Raw genomic sequence first — 17,257 nt, forward strand, 5'->3', positions numbered from 1 at the left:
AGGCATCCCTCCAGATGCCCCCATCACATGCTCATGGGTCATGTTTTCCCAGCCAAGGCAAAGACCTTAGCAGCCTGACAGACCTGCCCTGACGGAGTATCTAAACATCTCTGAAGTTCTGAGTCTATCAGGTCCTCAGTCCACTCTTCAGCTGTGTCAGTTCTTCTACTGCAGGAGGTAAAAGCCTCTTTACCAAGAGGCCTCATGCCCAGGCTTTAACTGCTCATTAAGGGCATAATAATAGTAATAAGTATTTATTATCCCTCTGCGGGGCCTTACGGCAGCTTAGCAGTTACCAAAAACTCCACTCCTGTAGACATTGTTTTCCCATCTTCACGTTGGAAGGATAATTTCCACCACCGGGACCTTTTTCTTGGACCACCACTGATGAAATCTTTAGTGACGGAGCTGCCACGGAGTGTCAGGGGCCCACATACCACTCAGCACGGTGCCCTCCTCGCCCTGGGCAGTGAGCCAGCCCGTCCTCAGCCCCATCTCGTTTCCTGGGACCCCTCCCGTCACCACTTGTGTTGCTTCAGCTTCCCACTGAAGTGGATACCAAGATGGGTTAGATGTGTGAGCTGTGCTGGGGGAAACACCAGGGTAGAGGAGAAAGGAGCGATGCAGACCTCACCCTGTGTGTGTGTGTGTGTGTGTGTGTGTGTGTGAGAGAGAGAGAGAGAGAGAGAGAGAGAGAGAGGGAGTAGGAAGGAGGTTGGGGTGGGGAAGGTGGAGAGCTCAGGCTGCAGGTGGCTCTACGGCAGCTGCACCAGGCCAAGGGGGTGCTTGAAGGAATTTGTCCACCAAGGAGCTCAGATCCCTCAGCAAGGGGTCTGAGCGAGCGCTCCTGCCCTGTGCCCCGCCCTGTGTCATTCGCTGGGGCAGCTCGTGGGAAAAGTGGCCTCAGCACAGACGCAGAGGGGGATCCAGAGAGAAAAGCTGGGTCGGTCCGTCAGCCCAGCCGTCAGCCCGCAGAGAGAGCGCGGAGGGCTGCGTCCCCGCGGCTGTCACAGCAAAAGCCCCTCCCCCCACCGTAAGCGCCCAGGATGACAACTCCCAGGGAAGTTCCCACGGCTCCCGGATGGGACCTCCTTCCTGCCAGCGGGGAGCAAGGCCATTCCCAAAGGAGCCGGCCGACTGCGGTAAGTCAGAGAAAGACAAGTGCCAGACGATCCCACTTAATGGGTGGAATCTGAAAAAGCCGAACTCAGAAACAGGGTAGAATGTGGTTGCCCAGCCGCCCAGGTGGGAAATGGGGAGATGTCGGTCGAAGGGCACAAACTTCCAGCTAATAAGACGGATACGTTCTGGGGCTCTATGCACAGCATGGTGACCGAAGCTTACAATACTGTGTTATACACCTGAAAGGTGCCAAAGGAGAAGATCCTAAATGTTCTCACCACACACACACACACACACACACACACACACACACACACACAGTAAACAGGTGAGATGATGGGGTGTTAATTAACCCTATTGTGATGCTCACTTCGAAATACACTCAGATCGAATCATCACCTCGTGCACCTTAAACTTACACAATGTTATAGTATCTCAGTAAACCCGGTCGGGGGGGGGAACCTGAGCAGGTCAGCAAAGCCACACTTTTCAGGCTCTCTTGGTCCAGTATTAATAATGCAGTACCACGCTTTGGGTTTTTTCTCTTATGAAGGCTCAAGCGCACATGAGACTTAATTACACTCTGAGAAAGGCCTTCGTTAGGCGGAAGGAAGGGAGTCCGGAGATGTTTAACCACACACAGTAGTGGGGGCCTCAGACAGCTCTGGTGCAAGCGTTCGTCGTTGTGTGCATTTTTCTTTTTCTTTTCTTTTTTTTTGTTTTTAGCTGCGCCTCATGGCTTGTGGGATCTTAGTTCCCCAGCCAGGGATCAAACCCGGGCCCTCGGCAGTGAAAAGTGCAGAGTCCTAATCACTGGACCGCCAGGGAATTCCCTATATGCATTTTTAAATCTCATGACAGCTTACAGCCTTGATATATATAGAAACTGTCTCTTATCCTCCCAAGTCTTGCCCGTTTTTATCCAACAGGGGCTTGAGGAGATGGGGCAGACGTGGCAGGAGGTGCATGAGGGAAGGGAGAGTGGAAAGGTCTAGCACCTGTGCACCCAGCATCTTGTCTTCACGACAACGAGACCACTGGGCTCCCAGGACCCAAGAGGCTGCTGGGAGCACGTTGATCAGGCTCACGGCGCTTCCCTGAAGGGACCCTGAAGCCCTACATTCTTCTGGGCTTGGAGAGTTTCAGGAGTTGGGAGAGGAGGTCGGCCACGAGTGGAGAAAACTGTGCCTCAGATGCCCTGAGGCAGGAAAGAGCCTGGCACATCTGAGGGACTAAGAAAAGTCCAGGCAGCTGGTGTCTAGAGAGATGAAAGGGCATGGCCGGAACGGAGGCCACAGGGGGTGGTGCAGGTCTGAGGCCACCTTATGAGTCTTCGGCTTTGAGAAGCAGAGGGTTGTTGAACAGAGTGGATGCCTGGTCAGGGCTGCCTTTTCTAGAAGCTTTCGCTCCGGCAGCAAGAGCAGAGAATAGACTGGAGAGGGCAGGAGGCTTCTGTGGGGGCAAAGGTCATGAGCAGGCAACTCACAGATGAGGAAATGCACAAGGGGAGTGACACTAAGCCTCCCTTGTAAACAGGAAAGTGCAAATCAAAACCGCAGTACAGTGTGATTCACACCCATCAAGTCAGCAGCAGTGGAAAAGCTGTCAGTACATTTTTGGTGAGAATGTGGGAAAACAAGCCCTCAAACCTTGCAAGAGGACAATTTAGCAGAATCTAATGAGGTTGCAGATGTGTTCTGTTAGCAATTCTACTTGTAGGGAGGTGTCCTGTGGACACCATCTGCATGTGAGAGAAGGTGAGTGTAAGAACATTGATTAAAACATGGTTTGTAATGCAAAAAGGGCGGGGGGCGGTAACTTAATGTCCACCAATACGGGAACAGATGTGTAAGTTCATACCGTGGAATCTATACAGCAATTAGAATGAACTCCAGCCACACATGCTAACAGAGCTACATCTCAAAATATAATGTTAAGTGAAAAAACCAAGCTGCAGGCAGGATTATGTGGCATTTGGTATCACTTATATAACACTTTAAATGCATCATACCCTGTATTTGCAGACTTATATGTGTGTTGGAAGTATAAAAATAGAAGGGAGGCCACCAGCTGTAGAACACTGGTTACCCCTGGGGAGAGAAGACGGGTGACAGGATTTAGAGTCATAAAGAGAGTTTCAACTATATCTCGTATTCTCATTCTTTTAAAAATGTGATGCATTTAATGGCTAATGTTAGCATTTATTAAGTCTGAGTAGTAGGTTGCATAGTTGTATAACATAACTTTTTTTGTTTTATTATTCATTTATTTTTGGCTGCGTTGGGTCTTCGTTGCTGCACGCCAGCTTTCTCTAGTTGCAGCCAGCGTGGGCTTCTGTTGTTGCAGAGCATGGGCTCTAGGCCCATGCTTCAGTAGTTGTAGAGTGCGGGCTCAGTAGCTCCGCAGCACGTGGGATCTTGCCGGACCAGGTCTTAAGCCCGTGTTCCCCTGCATTGGCAGGCGGATTCTCAACCACTGCGCCACCAGGGAAGTCCCAACATAACATTTTATATGTTGAAAATTCTTTATTAGGAAAGTTGGGGCGGGGGGGAATGATTCAAGTAATCCAGGAGAGAATTCACAGGAACAATCACAGTGGAGATGAAGAGAGGGCAGGTAGGAAGCAGAATGGACTGGCTACGTGATAGTATAAAGTGGAGAAGGAAGTTGGTCAAGGATGTCCCCCAGTCTCTGGCAGGGGCAGCCAGGTAGACAGTGGAGAGCACGGAAAGAGGCGAGTGTGCAGGGAGAGCAGATGGCTGAGCAGGGAACACAGATAAAGGGGATTTGGGGGGAGAGTCATGATATCAGATGTGAGCGTGCTGAGTCCCAGGCACCAGTGAGTCTTCCAAATAGAGCCGTCAGGGGGCGGTTGAAGCCCAAGGTGTGTTCTAGGCTGGAAAGGCAGCTACGTGTCAGTGACGATCAAGCCCGGAGTAAGATTGCCAACAGAAGGGCTGTCGAGTGAGAAAAGGACAGTCTGACCAGTACGCCTGCCCATCACGGTCAGGCAGAGCAGGAGAAGGGGGTGGTGGTGGTGGTAATGAAGTGCAGGGTCCCCTGCATTACTGATGACGGGGTAGATCTGCACGCCTTCTTGGAAAGCAGTTGGGCAATAGGCGTCAGAGACCTTAAACCATGTGTTACTTTGCTCGTGCCTAGTAATTCTACTTGGTGTAAATTCTGGAACGGTGAAAGGGCTTCATGCCAAACATATTTATATGCATAATAGCAAAAGAGAGGAATAAATAATGTGCAATAAATTAAGTAAATTATAGCCTCTCCACGGCAAAAAATATGTAGTTCTAACAGATGATGTTTACAAAGTTTATAATAAGAGGAAGAAATGCTCATGTTACAATATTATAGGAAAGAACCAGGATTTTAAATTATATCTGGAGAATGATCTCAACTGTACATCTGCAAACAAACAACAGCAACAGAAACTTATATATTAAAAGCATATGAGAAGGAAATACACCAAAATGTTACGTGGTTGATTTGATTTTTTTTTCCTCGTCATTTTTCTGTATCTCCTGTGTCTTCTCTAATGAATATGTATCTCCTTAACAGTGGAATACACATACGCATTATTTTCCCAAGAAGAGCTGGTGTTAAGGAGTTGCCCTCAACGTGTGGATGTCTGCATTGTCTGGTAAAGTGGGGTGGGGCACAATCCCCCTGCTTGTGAGAAGGAACACGAAACAGAAGAACCTGCGGTGGTGGCTGCTCTGGCTGTCATGTGACTTTTCACTGCATCATGGTTTGGGTTCAGCTGCCTTTTTATATTTCCCCAGGAAAAGCAATAGTCTTTATCGTATTTCCCAAAGAGCCCATTCAAGGGAATAGAACACAGGAGATAAACCCCGAGCAGCATCACAGGTTGGCCAGCACCGGGCACGCAGCTGGACTCTGTGCAGGACAGCAGCCATGAGCCACGTGTGGCGATTTAAATTTATAATTAAATTAAGCAAATTAAGTAAAATTTAAAGTTCACTTCCTCAGTCACACTAGCCACATTTCAAATGCCCAATAGCCACACATGGGCGGTAACTACTCTCTTAGAGCAGAACATTTCCATCACCACAGAAACTTCTACTGGTCCACCCTAATGGAGAAAATTAACGGGCTTTTCCCATATGCAAAGACGGCTCAACATCAATAAATTATCAAAGAAATGCACATTAACAGATGAAAGGGGAAAACTGAATCATCTCAGTAGATGCAAACAAAGTATTCGGGGAATTCAAGATTTATTCATACAAACATAAATACACCAAGAAGAGACTATGGGAAAATGGAAAGAAAAAAGAATTCATTTATAATAATAATAAAGACTACAAGGTGTCCAGGAATAATTTCAATAACATAGGCACCCACACCTTTGCAGAGAAAATTGCAAATTATTACTAAAGGAAATAAAGGACAACCTAAATACATCTAGATATATGCCATGTTCCTAAATGGAAAGACTCAGTATTATAAAGATGTCAATTCTCCACGAACTGATCTATAAATCTATAAATTCAAAGCAATTCTAATAAAATTTCCAGTAAGGATTTTTGTGGGACTTGACAACCTGATCTGAACATTTATCCAGAACAATTAAGGACCAGAGATAGCTAAGACAGTCCTGAAGAAAAAAGAAAAAATGAGAAAAGAGACTTGCCCTACCATTTATTCATTCATTCATTCAACAAATACTTATTGAACACCTACTATGTGCTATAGCTTTAGATGCTGGGAATATAATAGTTAACAAAAAGGTCACTGATCCCTGCCCTTGTAGAGCTTAATAACATTCCAAATGTCAAGACTTGCTCTAAAGCTGTAATGATGGAGATAGTGAGTACGGGCACAGGCGCAGACAAACAGAACAGAGAGCCCAGAAACAGAAACTTGACATGGAATGTGGTTTGATAGAGGAAAAGGACATCCACATGGAGGAAAAAATTCCTCACCACATACAAAAACCAATTATAGGTGGATTAAAGACCTAAAGTGAAATGTAAATTTTTTTAAATTTTAGAAGAAAATGTAGAAAGATATTTTGGTGACCTCGGGGTAGGGAAATATTTCTTATAAGATGTGGAAATGTTGATAAATTTGACTACATAAAAATTTACAACTTTTGTCCGACAGAAGTCCCTAGAGTTGAAATAAGCCACAGATTGGGAGAAGATATTTCCAAAGCATGTAACTGAAAAAGAATAATTATCCAGTATATATAAGAGACTGCTACACATCAATAGGACAAGACAGTACTTTAGAAGATGAGCAAAGAATATGAATAGGCAATTTACAGAAGAGGAAATGCAAAAAGCCAATAAACACCGAAAGATAGAAGTTAGGAAAATGCAAATTAAAACAACAAAATAACTACACAAGTCAGATTGGCAAAGAAAGGAACAAAATTAAAGAAAATAATATGGCCAAAGAAGAAGTCTAGGGCTTTCCTGGTGATGCAGTGGTTAAAACTCTGCCTGCCAATTCAGGGGACATGGGTTCGAGCCCTGGTCCAGGAAGATCCCACATGCCGCGGAGCAACTGAGCCCATGCACCACAACTACTGAGCCTGCACTCTAGAGCCCACAAGCCACAACTACTGAGCCCACGCGCTGCAACTACTGAAGCCTGTGCACCTAGATCCCGTGCTCTGCAACAAGAGATGCCACCGCAATGAGAAGCCCATGCACTGCAATGAAGAGTAGCCCCCGCTCACCGCAACTAGAGAAAGCTTGCGTGCAGCAACGAAGACCCAATGCAGCCAAAAAGTAATTAATTAATTAAAAAAAAACACACATGGTTTCATTTAAAAAAAAAAGTCTACACACCACTGGTAAGAGTGTAAATTGATTCAACCACACAAGGCACGATAAAGCAAAAGTTGAGAATTGAAATACACGTGCCCACGGCCTTTGCAATTCCACTCTTCGAGGGAGAAGCTGTCTTGCACGTGAGCACAAAGAGACCTGTGTAAGAATAATCATTGCACAGAAAGTAGTTAGTAGTTGCCTGGCTGGCCTGGGACTGGAAATTAATGGTAAATGGGCATGGGGCCTTATTGGGATGATAGTGAAATGTTTGAAACCTGGATTGTGGAAATAGTTGCACAACTTGGTAAATTTACTAGCGGTCATTAAATTGTATACTTAAAGTGGATAAACTATATGGTATGCAAGTTACACTCGAATAAAGTTGTTTTAAAATTGTCATTGCAGCCTTATCTGCAATGAGTAAAAAATTGAAAACAGCCAATAATTTTACAAATGGATTGCTGTAGAGATTCACTTGAATACAATAAAATGATCCAAGTAAAAAAGCCAGAGCTACTTATATCAACATGAATAAACCTCCAAAATGAAAAATAATGGCTGAGGTAGTAAAAGCAACTTGCAAAACAATACACATAGTGCGAATGGTAACATTTACCTAAAAATTGAAAACACCCAGAACGATACTATGCAATCTTTATGAGTACATATAAATACAGTGGTGGCATAGAAATACACAGGAATGAAAAACACCAAATTCAAGATAGTATTGTCTCTGGAGAGCCAGCAATGGAGCTTCAACTGTATCAGCAATGTTCCATTTCTTTTTTTTTTTTTTTTTTTTTTTTTTGCGGTACGTGGGCCTCTCACTGCTGTGGCCTCTCCCGTTGCGGAGCACAAGGCTCCGGACGCGCAGGCTCAGCGGCCATGGTTCACGGGCCCAGCCGCTCCGCGGCATGTGGGATCCTCCCAGACTGGGGCACGAACCCATGTCCCCTGCATCGGCAGGCGGACTCTCAACCACTGCGCCACCAGGGAAGCCCCAACAATGTTTCATTTCTTTAAAACAAACACTGAAACAAACATGGCAAGATGTTACAGTTCAATTCAAGTGTTTCTCATAATAGTCTCTGCAATTTTCTGTATATTCAAACTAGTTTAATATGAATTTAAAATTACAATGTAAAAATATATTTTATTTGCCTTTCCTGATGTTCGTGATACCCACAGCTCTTACATCTTCCACTAACAAGGAGCTGTAACTGCCAGTGCGCAAGTGTAGTGAGCTTTACCTATATTCTGTAAACACTGTCCACTGTTTACTGGTTACTGACCTCAGGCCGGGCACTGCTAGATGGTTAAAGCTGGAGCACTGTCAAGCGCCTGGAGTCCAGGTCAATACAAGTTGTGTGCAACAGGGACACCTAATGGTCAGAGAAGGTACTTACCTGCGCTCTTGGGTCTGAAGGACTGGGTAGCCACAGGCCAACGCTACCAGCTGTATTTGGAGGCCTGTTCTTTCGGCAGCTAAGTAAAACAGAACAAAGGATTCCGGATTGGAGTGGATTACAGTTGGTCAGCTCCCTTCTCAGCCGGAGCAGATGAACATAAACTAATTCGGAGAATTTCGATTGTGCTTTTCCTCTCCTTCCAAGAGCTGAGCCAAGTCGTAAGTCCTGAAGAAGCTTTCTACTGGCATCCTTGACAACACCAAGGCAGCGTCTGGAGCCCTTTGAAAATAATGTCTCAAACCCACATGTGAAGTGAGCTCTGAGGGGAAGAAATGTTTCTGTAGTTGGGTAGGAAAGACTGCGTGGGGTAGGGACATGTACTTTTATCCATTTCAAAGCAAGCTGGTTAGTGGTGCTACATAAATGGGAAGTAGTTTTCAAAAATCATGGAGTGTCAGGGCCAGACAAGACCTTGGAGCTCATGGTACCAACTCCCCACAGACACTGGATGTCTTGAAATGTCTGAGAATGTACATGTGACCAAGAATAGAAGTAACTCAATAACACTAGTATTTCTAGCACTACATGGAGGACCAGTGACGGGTGTGTTCCCCCAGACAATACACTCGGATGCACCAGCCTTTCTCCTTCCACAGCCACTTATAAATCCTCTAAGTCTGCACAGTAACAGGCCACAAACAACACTGACGGCTTATTTGCTTTGACATTGAAATCATCACCAGCCTGAGCCTTTCAAAGTTACTAAAAATCAACATCTTCATTTGAAGGTCATTAAGTAATTAGTGCAGGGAGAGAGCTAAATTCATCAGTATAATAAAGGTTCTCCAGAGAAATAGGACCAGTAGGAGGGAGAGAAAGGGAGAGAAAGAGAGAGAGATTTATTACACAGAATCAGCTCCCACGATTATGGAGGTGGACAAGCCCCAAGATCTGTAGGGTGAGTGGGCAAGCTGGAGACACAAAAGAGCTGATGAGTTAGTCCCAGTCTGAGTCCACAGGCCTGAGGGGAGTAGTTCCTGTCCAGAGGCCAGTAAGCTTGAAACCCAGGAAGAGCCAATGTTTCAGTCAGAAGGCCGTCCAGCAGGAAGAACTAGGGGGAGGGTCAGCCTTTTCATTCTTTCTGGGCCTTCGCCTGATTAGATGAAACCCACCCTTACTGGGGAGGGCAATCTGCTTTACTCAGCCTCCAATTCAAATATTACTCTCATCCAGAAGCATCCTCACAGACCTACCCAGAATACTATCTGACCAAACATCTGGGCACCCTGTGGCCCAGTCAAGTTGATACATAAATTAACCATCACAGTCAGTAAGAGTTAATCCCCTGGAGGATGAGGGTAGGAGCTGAGAGAGGCAAGTGCCCACCGCCCCACAGGTGCCCTGGCCAAGGGCCTGATTCCCTACAGCCCAGCTTCTTGTTGTTTTCTGTTCCTGGAAAATGGGTTGCCGGGCTTGTATCAAAACCCTCCTCTTGGGCTTCCCTGGTGGCGCAGTGGTTGAGAGTCCGCCTGCCGATGCGGGGGACACGGGTTCGTGCCCCGGTCCGGGAACATCCCACATGCCGCGGAGCGGCTGGGCCCGTGAGCCATGGCCGCTGAGCCTGCGCGTCCGGAGCCTGTGCTCCGTGAAAGGAGAGGCCACAACAGTGAGAGGCCTGCATACCGCAAAAACAAAACAAAACAAAACAAAACAACCCTCCTCTTTCCCTTCTCCAGGACACATTCCAGTCATTGTGGATATTGGAGCAGAGGAGGGTGAAAGCCAATTCTTGTAGCATTTCTGGAGTCTTTTTACCTGGAAGTTTGCCTCAGGGGTCATGGATTTGTGAGGAGCTGGGGTGACCAGCTGTCTGGTTTGCCCAGGACTGAGGTGTTTCCTGGGGATGTGGGGCTTTCAGTGCTAAAACTGGAGCAGTCCTGGGCAACCTGGATGACTATCACCCAAGGAGCCCTGCCTTGCCTGAGGGGTTTCAAGTGGCTCCAGGTTCTTTGTCTCCTTTGGTTTAGGTACCTTGTCAACCCTGGACCCATAGAAGTGTCCAATGGTCTCATGGTCAAGCGACTCACAGTGGGGTCAGCTGCAATTTTGGACCCCAGATGTTTTCTTGGTGGTGCAATAGTGATGGATGTTTTGTGGCTGCTTCAAGTCACTGCTTGATGTGAAGCCCTTGATACTGTGATGGGGCAAAGCCCTGCCCACAGCCCACAGCCAGGCTCAGGTTCTTGCCAGCGGAGCGCCCACTCCCAGATGGGACTGGGCTGTGCCTGTCTCAGCTCCCAGACAGGCTGCCGCCACTTGCTTATCTGGGAAGCATGGGGCAGTCGGTTCCTTGCAGATGCAACTTTAACAGGAGCCCTGAGATGTTAGAAGCAGAAGGGACCCAGGATCTCTTATAGCCAAATATTTCTATGTGGTCCCTCCCCCACTGAGAGATGCAGGAAGATTCGGGATGTTACTCAGACCAGCTTTCTTTCTTTTCCTTTTCTTTTCACTTTGTAACAGCTTTAATGAGGTATAATACACAGGCCATACAATTCACCCATTTAAAGTATACAACTCAAGCTTTTTAGTACATTCACAGAGCTGTACAACCAACACCATGATCTAATTTAGAACATTCTCATCATCCTAAAAAGAAAGCCCATACCCTTAGTTATTATCCCCTTACTTCTCCCAACAGCACCCGTTCCCCAGCCCTAGGCAACCACTAATCTACTTTCCATCTCTATAGAAATATCTTTAGTTACATAACTCTTTCATGTGTACTGGAAAAAATGTAGCTAACATATCAACCCAGGACCTCACAGATACTGCTGCTTGGAAAATGCTAGATAAAAATGGGTACATGTACAGACACAAAAATAAACTCCAAATGGATTAAAGACCTAAATGTAAGACCGGATACTATAAAACTCTTACAGGAAAACATAGGCAGAACACTCTTTGACATAAATCGCAGCAATATCTTTTTCAATCCGTCTCCCAGAGTAATGAAAATAAAAACAAAAATAATGGGGCTTCCCTGCTGGCTCAGTGGTTAAGAGTCCGCCTGCCAATGCAGGGGACATGGGTTCAAGCCCTGGTCCGGGAAGATCCCACATGCCGCAGAGCAACTGAGCCCGTGCACCACAACTACTGAGCCTGTGCTCTAGAACCCGCGAGCCACAACTACTGAACCCATGTGCCACAACTACTGAAGTCCGGGAGCCTAGAGTTCATGCTCTACAACAAGAGAAGCCACCGCGATGAGAAGCCCGCGCACCGCAACAAAGAGTAGCCCCTGCTCACCACAACTAGAGAAAGCCTGCGCAGCAATGAAGACCCAACGCAGCCAAAAATAAATAAACAAACAAACAAACAAAAATAAACCACTGGGACCGAATTAAACTCAAAAGCTTTTGCACAGCAAAGGAAACTGTAAACACAACGAAAAGACAACCCACAGAATGGGAGAAAATATTTGCAAACGACGCGACTGACAAGGGATTAATCTCCAAAATTTACAGACAGTTCATGCAGCTCAATATCAAAAAAAAAAAAAAATCAAAAAAATGGGCAGAAGACCTAAACAAACATTTCTCCAAAGAAGACATACAGATGGCCAAGAGGCACATGAAAAGATGCTCAACATCACTAATTATTAGAGAAATGCAAATCAAAGCTGCAATGAGATATCACCGCACACCAGTCAGAATGGCCATCCTCAAAAAATCCACAAACAGTAAATGCTAGAGAGGGTGTGGAGAAACTGGAACCCTCCTCCACTGTTGGTGGGAATGTAAATTGGTACAACCACTGTGAAGAACAGTATGGAAGTTCCTTAAAAAACCAAAAAATGAGCTAACCTATGATCCAGCAATTCCACTCTTGGCATATATCCAGAGAAAAACATTGTTCGAAAGGAGACATGCACGCCAATGTTCGTTGCAGCTCTATTTGCAATAGCCAAGACATGGAAGCAACATAAATGTCCATTGACAGAGAAATGGATAAAGAAGATGTGGCACAGATATACAATGGAATGTTAGCCATAGAAAGAATGAAGTAATGCCACTTGCAGCGACATGGATGGACCTGGAGATTATCATACTAAGTGAAGGAAGTCAGACAGGGAAAGACAAATATCATATGATATCTCTTATATTCAGAATCTAAAAAAAAAAGAGAAAAGAAAAAACCAATACAAATGAACTTATTTACAAAACAGAAACAGACTCAGACTTAGAGAATGAACTTGCAGTTACCAGGAGGGAAGCGGCAGGGGGTGGAGAGGGTATAGTATAGATTGGGAGGTCTGGATTGACATATCCACACTGCTATATTTAAAATAAAATGCCTTTCCATGAAAAAGAAAAAGTATGAGAATAAAAAATAAGAGATTAAAAGAATGGGTAGGCAAATGTAAAATAGATAGCTAGTGGGAAGCAGCTGCATAGCACAGGGAGATCAGTTCGGTGCTTTGTGACCACCTAGAGGGGTGGGATAGGGAGGGTGGGACGCAGAGGGAGGGGATATGGGGCTATATGTGTACATATAGCTGATTCACTTTGTTATACAGCAGAAACTAACACAGCATTGTAAAGCAATTATACTCCAATAAAAATGTTAAAAAAAACAAATGGGTAGGTGTAAAATCAAGTAAGGAGAAATGCCAAGTAAACACTAGTACTGGTGCTCTGGTGAACGGACAGAAATGGGAAGCTGGTATTTTCTCGTGCCTTCTCCTTTGCTGCTGTCACTTTCTCCCTTCCCTGCTCCTCCCATTTTCCAGCTGTTCCTGGAGCACTTATTTAAGAAGCTGCCTGTGCCCCACGTTCCTTGTCTTTCCACCAAATCTCCAGGGCATTTCAGTGCCAGGCCTGAAATGAGAAGGGCTGCCACCTTCAGGAACTTCCCCCCCTCCACCCAAGGTGTCCACGAAGGGCCAGAGAAAAAGGCCCTGGACAGCAGAGCAGGGACTGGACGGGGGTCAGGAGGGCGGTCCAGCAGCCCAGCCACAAGGGGACCTACCTGGAGGAGTGGGCCCTGGGAACAGCCAGGACAGGGCCCTGTGCTCCACGGAAGGCCCGGCAGCCCTGCAGTCTCTCCACAGACCAGCCCCCACGTGCCCCTGAGCCTTAGATGGACCTACCTCATTCAGTGGGGACACACAGGGCAGGGGCCCCTCCTGCTGGACTCTGTGCGGGACAGAGAGGCGACGGGGTGAGGCTGGGACCCAGCTCACAAGACTCACAGTGAGAGCCGGTCCGCATCAGACCCTCCAGAATTAGTTCTTTTGGGAACACGTTTCTGTGCAGTTTTTGTTTTTCTTCTAAAGAGTTTTACTAAAATATAATTAACATACTACAAACCGCACATATTTAAAGTGTACAGTTGATGAATGTTGACATCTGTGTACACCCACGAAACCACCACTGCAATCAGGATGATGTATCCACGGCCCCCAGGTTTCCTCGTGCCCCTGGGTAACCCCTTCCTCCTCCTCCTCCCCACTCCCTTATCTCCAGGTAAAGTTGCATCTGCTTTCTGGCACTAGAAATCAGATTACATTTTCTAGCGTTCTACATAAATGCTATCATACATTATGTGCTCGTGTGAGATGGGCTTCTGTCACAGCCTCATTTGAGATCCATTCATGTTGCACATACCAGGAGTTCATTCCTTTCCCCTGCTTAGTGGCATTCCATCACACGGTTATGCTACAAATTGTTTATCCAGTCACCTGGTGATGGGCATTCAGGTTGTTTCCAGTGTTTGTCTATGACAAATAAAAGCTGGTATAAAAATGTATGTGGAAGTCTTCACATGGATATACACTTTCATGTCTCTGGGGTCAATACCTAGGAGTGAAGCGGCTGGATCACATAGCAGGTGAGTGTTTACCTTTTTTAAAAACTGCCAAACTGTTTTCCAAAGTGGTTGTACCATTTTATTGATGGTACATTCCACCAACAGTGATGCAGTTCCAGTTCCTCCACTTCCTTGCCAACACTCGACATGGTCTATCTTTTTTATTTTAGTCATTCTAATAGGTGTGTAGCGGTATCCCATTGTGGTTTTAATTTGCATTTTCCTAACGACTAACTATGTTGAGCATATTTTCATGTGCTTATTAGCCATCTATACATCTTCTTTGGTGACGTGTCTTATTCAGTATCTTTATTGGTCTGTTTGTTTTATTATTGAGTTTCAAGAGTTCTTTATATTGTCTGGACACAAGTTATTTAGCAGGTACATGTTTTGCAAATGTTTCCTCTCAGTCTATGGCTTATCTTTTCATTCTCTTAATAGCATCTTTCGAAGAGCAGTCCAATTTACCAATATTTTCTTTTATGGATCATGCTTTTGTACCTGAGAAATCTTTGTCTTAAAGGTCAAAAAGTTGTCTATGTGTTTTTGTAGACATGAAACTAGAAGTTTTATAGTCTTAGGTTTTACACGAAGGTCTGCGGCCCATTTTGACTTATTTTTGTATATGGCACGAGTTCAGAAAACAATCTGAGTTTGAGTTTTTGTTTTGATTTGGCTTGTACACGGACATTCAATTGCTCTAACACCATTTGTTTAAAAAACTATCCTTTCTCCACTGAATTGCCTTTGCACCTTTGTCAACAATCAGCTGTCCTAAACAGGGTTTCGTTTTGTTTTGTTTTCCGTTCTGTTCTCTGGAGCTGTTTGGAGCCTCCCTTAAATCGCAGGGGACGGCAGCCCCTGCACCAGGAGCAATTTGGTCTTTGCTACCTGCTGTCCAGCCCTCGTCAAGGCGCCCTCCGACCCCAGCTCTCCTCACTCCTTCAGTGAGAACAGCGCAGTTTTCCACATGACTGTCCGTCCCCGTGATGAAAGTGGTCAGTGACTTAAGCAAACTGCTGCAGCCACACGGTGGACCCCTAAGAAGCTCCCTCCCGCCTTCCCAAAGCTTCTGTCCACTCCTTATGGCCTCCAGGTCCCCAGAGGTTCCAGCAGACAGCCATGCTTTCTCCTTCGCAAAGAAGAGAACTATGGGTCCCTGCCCGGAAGGGTCCTGGGGCCGAAAGCTCCCCTGGGCCTTGAGCGAGCCTCCCAGGAAGGGAGTCCCTGGGAGTTTCCTTCCAGCTCCATCCTGATAGGAAAGCACCACGTCTGGTCCACCAGCCGCAATGGCTCCAGCACAGCCCTCACCTACAGCCCCCAAGAAGGAGGCCCAAGCCACTGGAGTCCATGGGCACCACAGGCCCTGGCTGTGCTCCCAGACTCTGTAATGAGCTGACCCATCAGAACCAATACAAAGTCATGTGGCTCAGCTCCCAGCGAGGAAAGAGCAGGTGTGGAAGACACGGGGGACGAAGCGGGGCTGCAGGCGGCAGCCATCCGGTGAGATGCACGCTGGGAATCTCCTCGGGGGCTTCTGGAAAGGGGTTAAAAGCCGGAGACTATGAGTGACGTGGTCCAGCGAGTCCAAAGGACAACTGCCTCTCCATATGAGATATGAGGCTGAGCTCCGACCAGGGTGTGAGCCCTGAGGGCAGGGGCCACGCGGTCAGGTCCCGGGGCGGAAGCGCTAGGGAACCCTTCTTGGCACTGCAGGTCCTAAACCACTCTTGGTAAACAAGCAAAGGGAAATTTCCCCAGGGCCCCAGGCAGGGACTTGCCAACAAATCAAAGGTCAGCAGAGCCACAAATCAACTGTTATTTGCACCAAATAGTTTGTGAAGAGTTATTTGAAAAATGCCTTGGCCAGAAAAATTCCCTGGAGCTGAATCAACTCAAAGAACAGAAACAGAGAATGGGAAACGTGCATCTTCCTCCTCTCCCAGGCGAGCAGCTGAACAGTGAGAGCTGCCCCCTCTCCCCCGCAATAGCACGGTCCCAGATGTAAGTGTTCGTGGCCCCGGGTGCCGAAAGGTCTTCATGCGACAGCCACTGCGGCCCGCAGACATAGAGCTTGGGCGGGGCCTGCCCAGATCCTTCAACCTTCCCGGGATCCAGGGCCTGCACGAGACGCTCTGGCAGTGGAACCAGCACGAGGCTCTGCTCACCTGGACTGTGATGTCACTGACGTCAGCCAGGTGTGACCCGGGCCCTAGCCCCTGAGGACCCTCTTTCAGTTAAATATGCACGCGTGTATGGAAAGAGATCTGGAAGGACCTGCACCTTGGTGTTATCAGATGTCAATTCAAGATGCCTGAATTGTCTGAATCTTTGATAATGAATGTGTACTTTTATTGTTTTTTTAAAGGCAGCATTGTTTAGCAAGAAATTGTTTTCTTGTTACCACAGTTATTAGCTATAGAAGATTTAGAAAACTACAGAGACCAAAAAGGGGAGAGGGCCACCTGTGATCGTAATCCCCCCACCCAGATATATTCTCTTGAACTTCTAGTAAATTTCCTTTGGTTCTTTTCTATAAATATGCATTTTTTACACAAAAAAGAGAGATCATATGGTACATTCTTTTTATAAGCTACTTTTCTACTTCATAATGTGTGCTCCACATTTTCTATGTCATCCACATCCTCCTACGATACCATTTCAGTGGCTTACAGTATTCTATTAAATGGATGTCCCATGCTTCATTTAATTCGTTCCTTCCACTGAGGTTTTCAATCAACAGACACATCTCTCTAAGCCACTGCAGGCAAATTGTCATAGTGCTGTTCTACAAATAGGCCTACCATATGCAGACATACAGTAGAATTGCATTTTCCTGCCCCTGGGGAGTTAGGTGTCCTCATATCACTTGTTTTGGCCAATGAAACAAGAGCAGTGATGAGCCTGGGAGGAGCTTTAAGCGTCTGTGCCCATTTGAGAGCGGTCTGTGCACGCACAGCCCCAGCCAACCTACAACGGACACAGAGCACAGTGGGGAAACGAGCTCTGGGGTCTTAGCCATTGGGATTAGGGACCGTT

At 46.3% G+C, this 17,257-nt stretch overlaps 1 long non-coding RNA gene across 1 annotated transcript; it reads left to right on the forward strand.

Annotated features, from left to right (window-relative positions):
* Window positions 1-773: 773 nt before the first annotated feature.
* LOC141276042 (uncharacterized) lies at window positions 774-11,999 on the forward strand. Its single transcript, XR_012324907.1, has 2 exons — window positions 774-4,777; window positions 6,265-11,999. It is a non-coding gene; the product is annotated as an uncharacterized lncRNA (long non-coding RNA).
* Window positions 12,000-17,257: the final 5,258 nt, after the last annotated feature.

The sequence above is a fragment of the Tursiops truncatus genome, chromosome 12 (genome assembly GCF_011762595.2).
Source record: "Tursiops truncatus isolate mTurTru1 chromosome 12, mTurTru1.mat.Y, whole genome shotgun sequence".
Lineage (NCBI taxonomy): Eukaryota > Metazoa > Chordata > Mammalia > Artiodactyla > Delphinidae > Tursiops > Tursiops truncatus.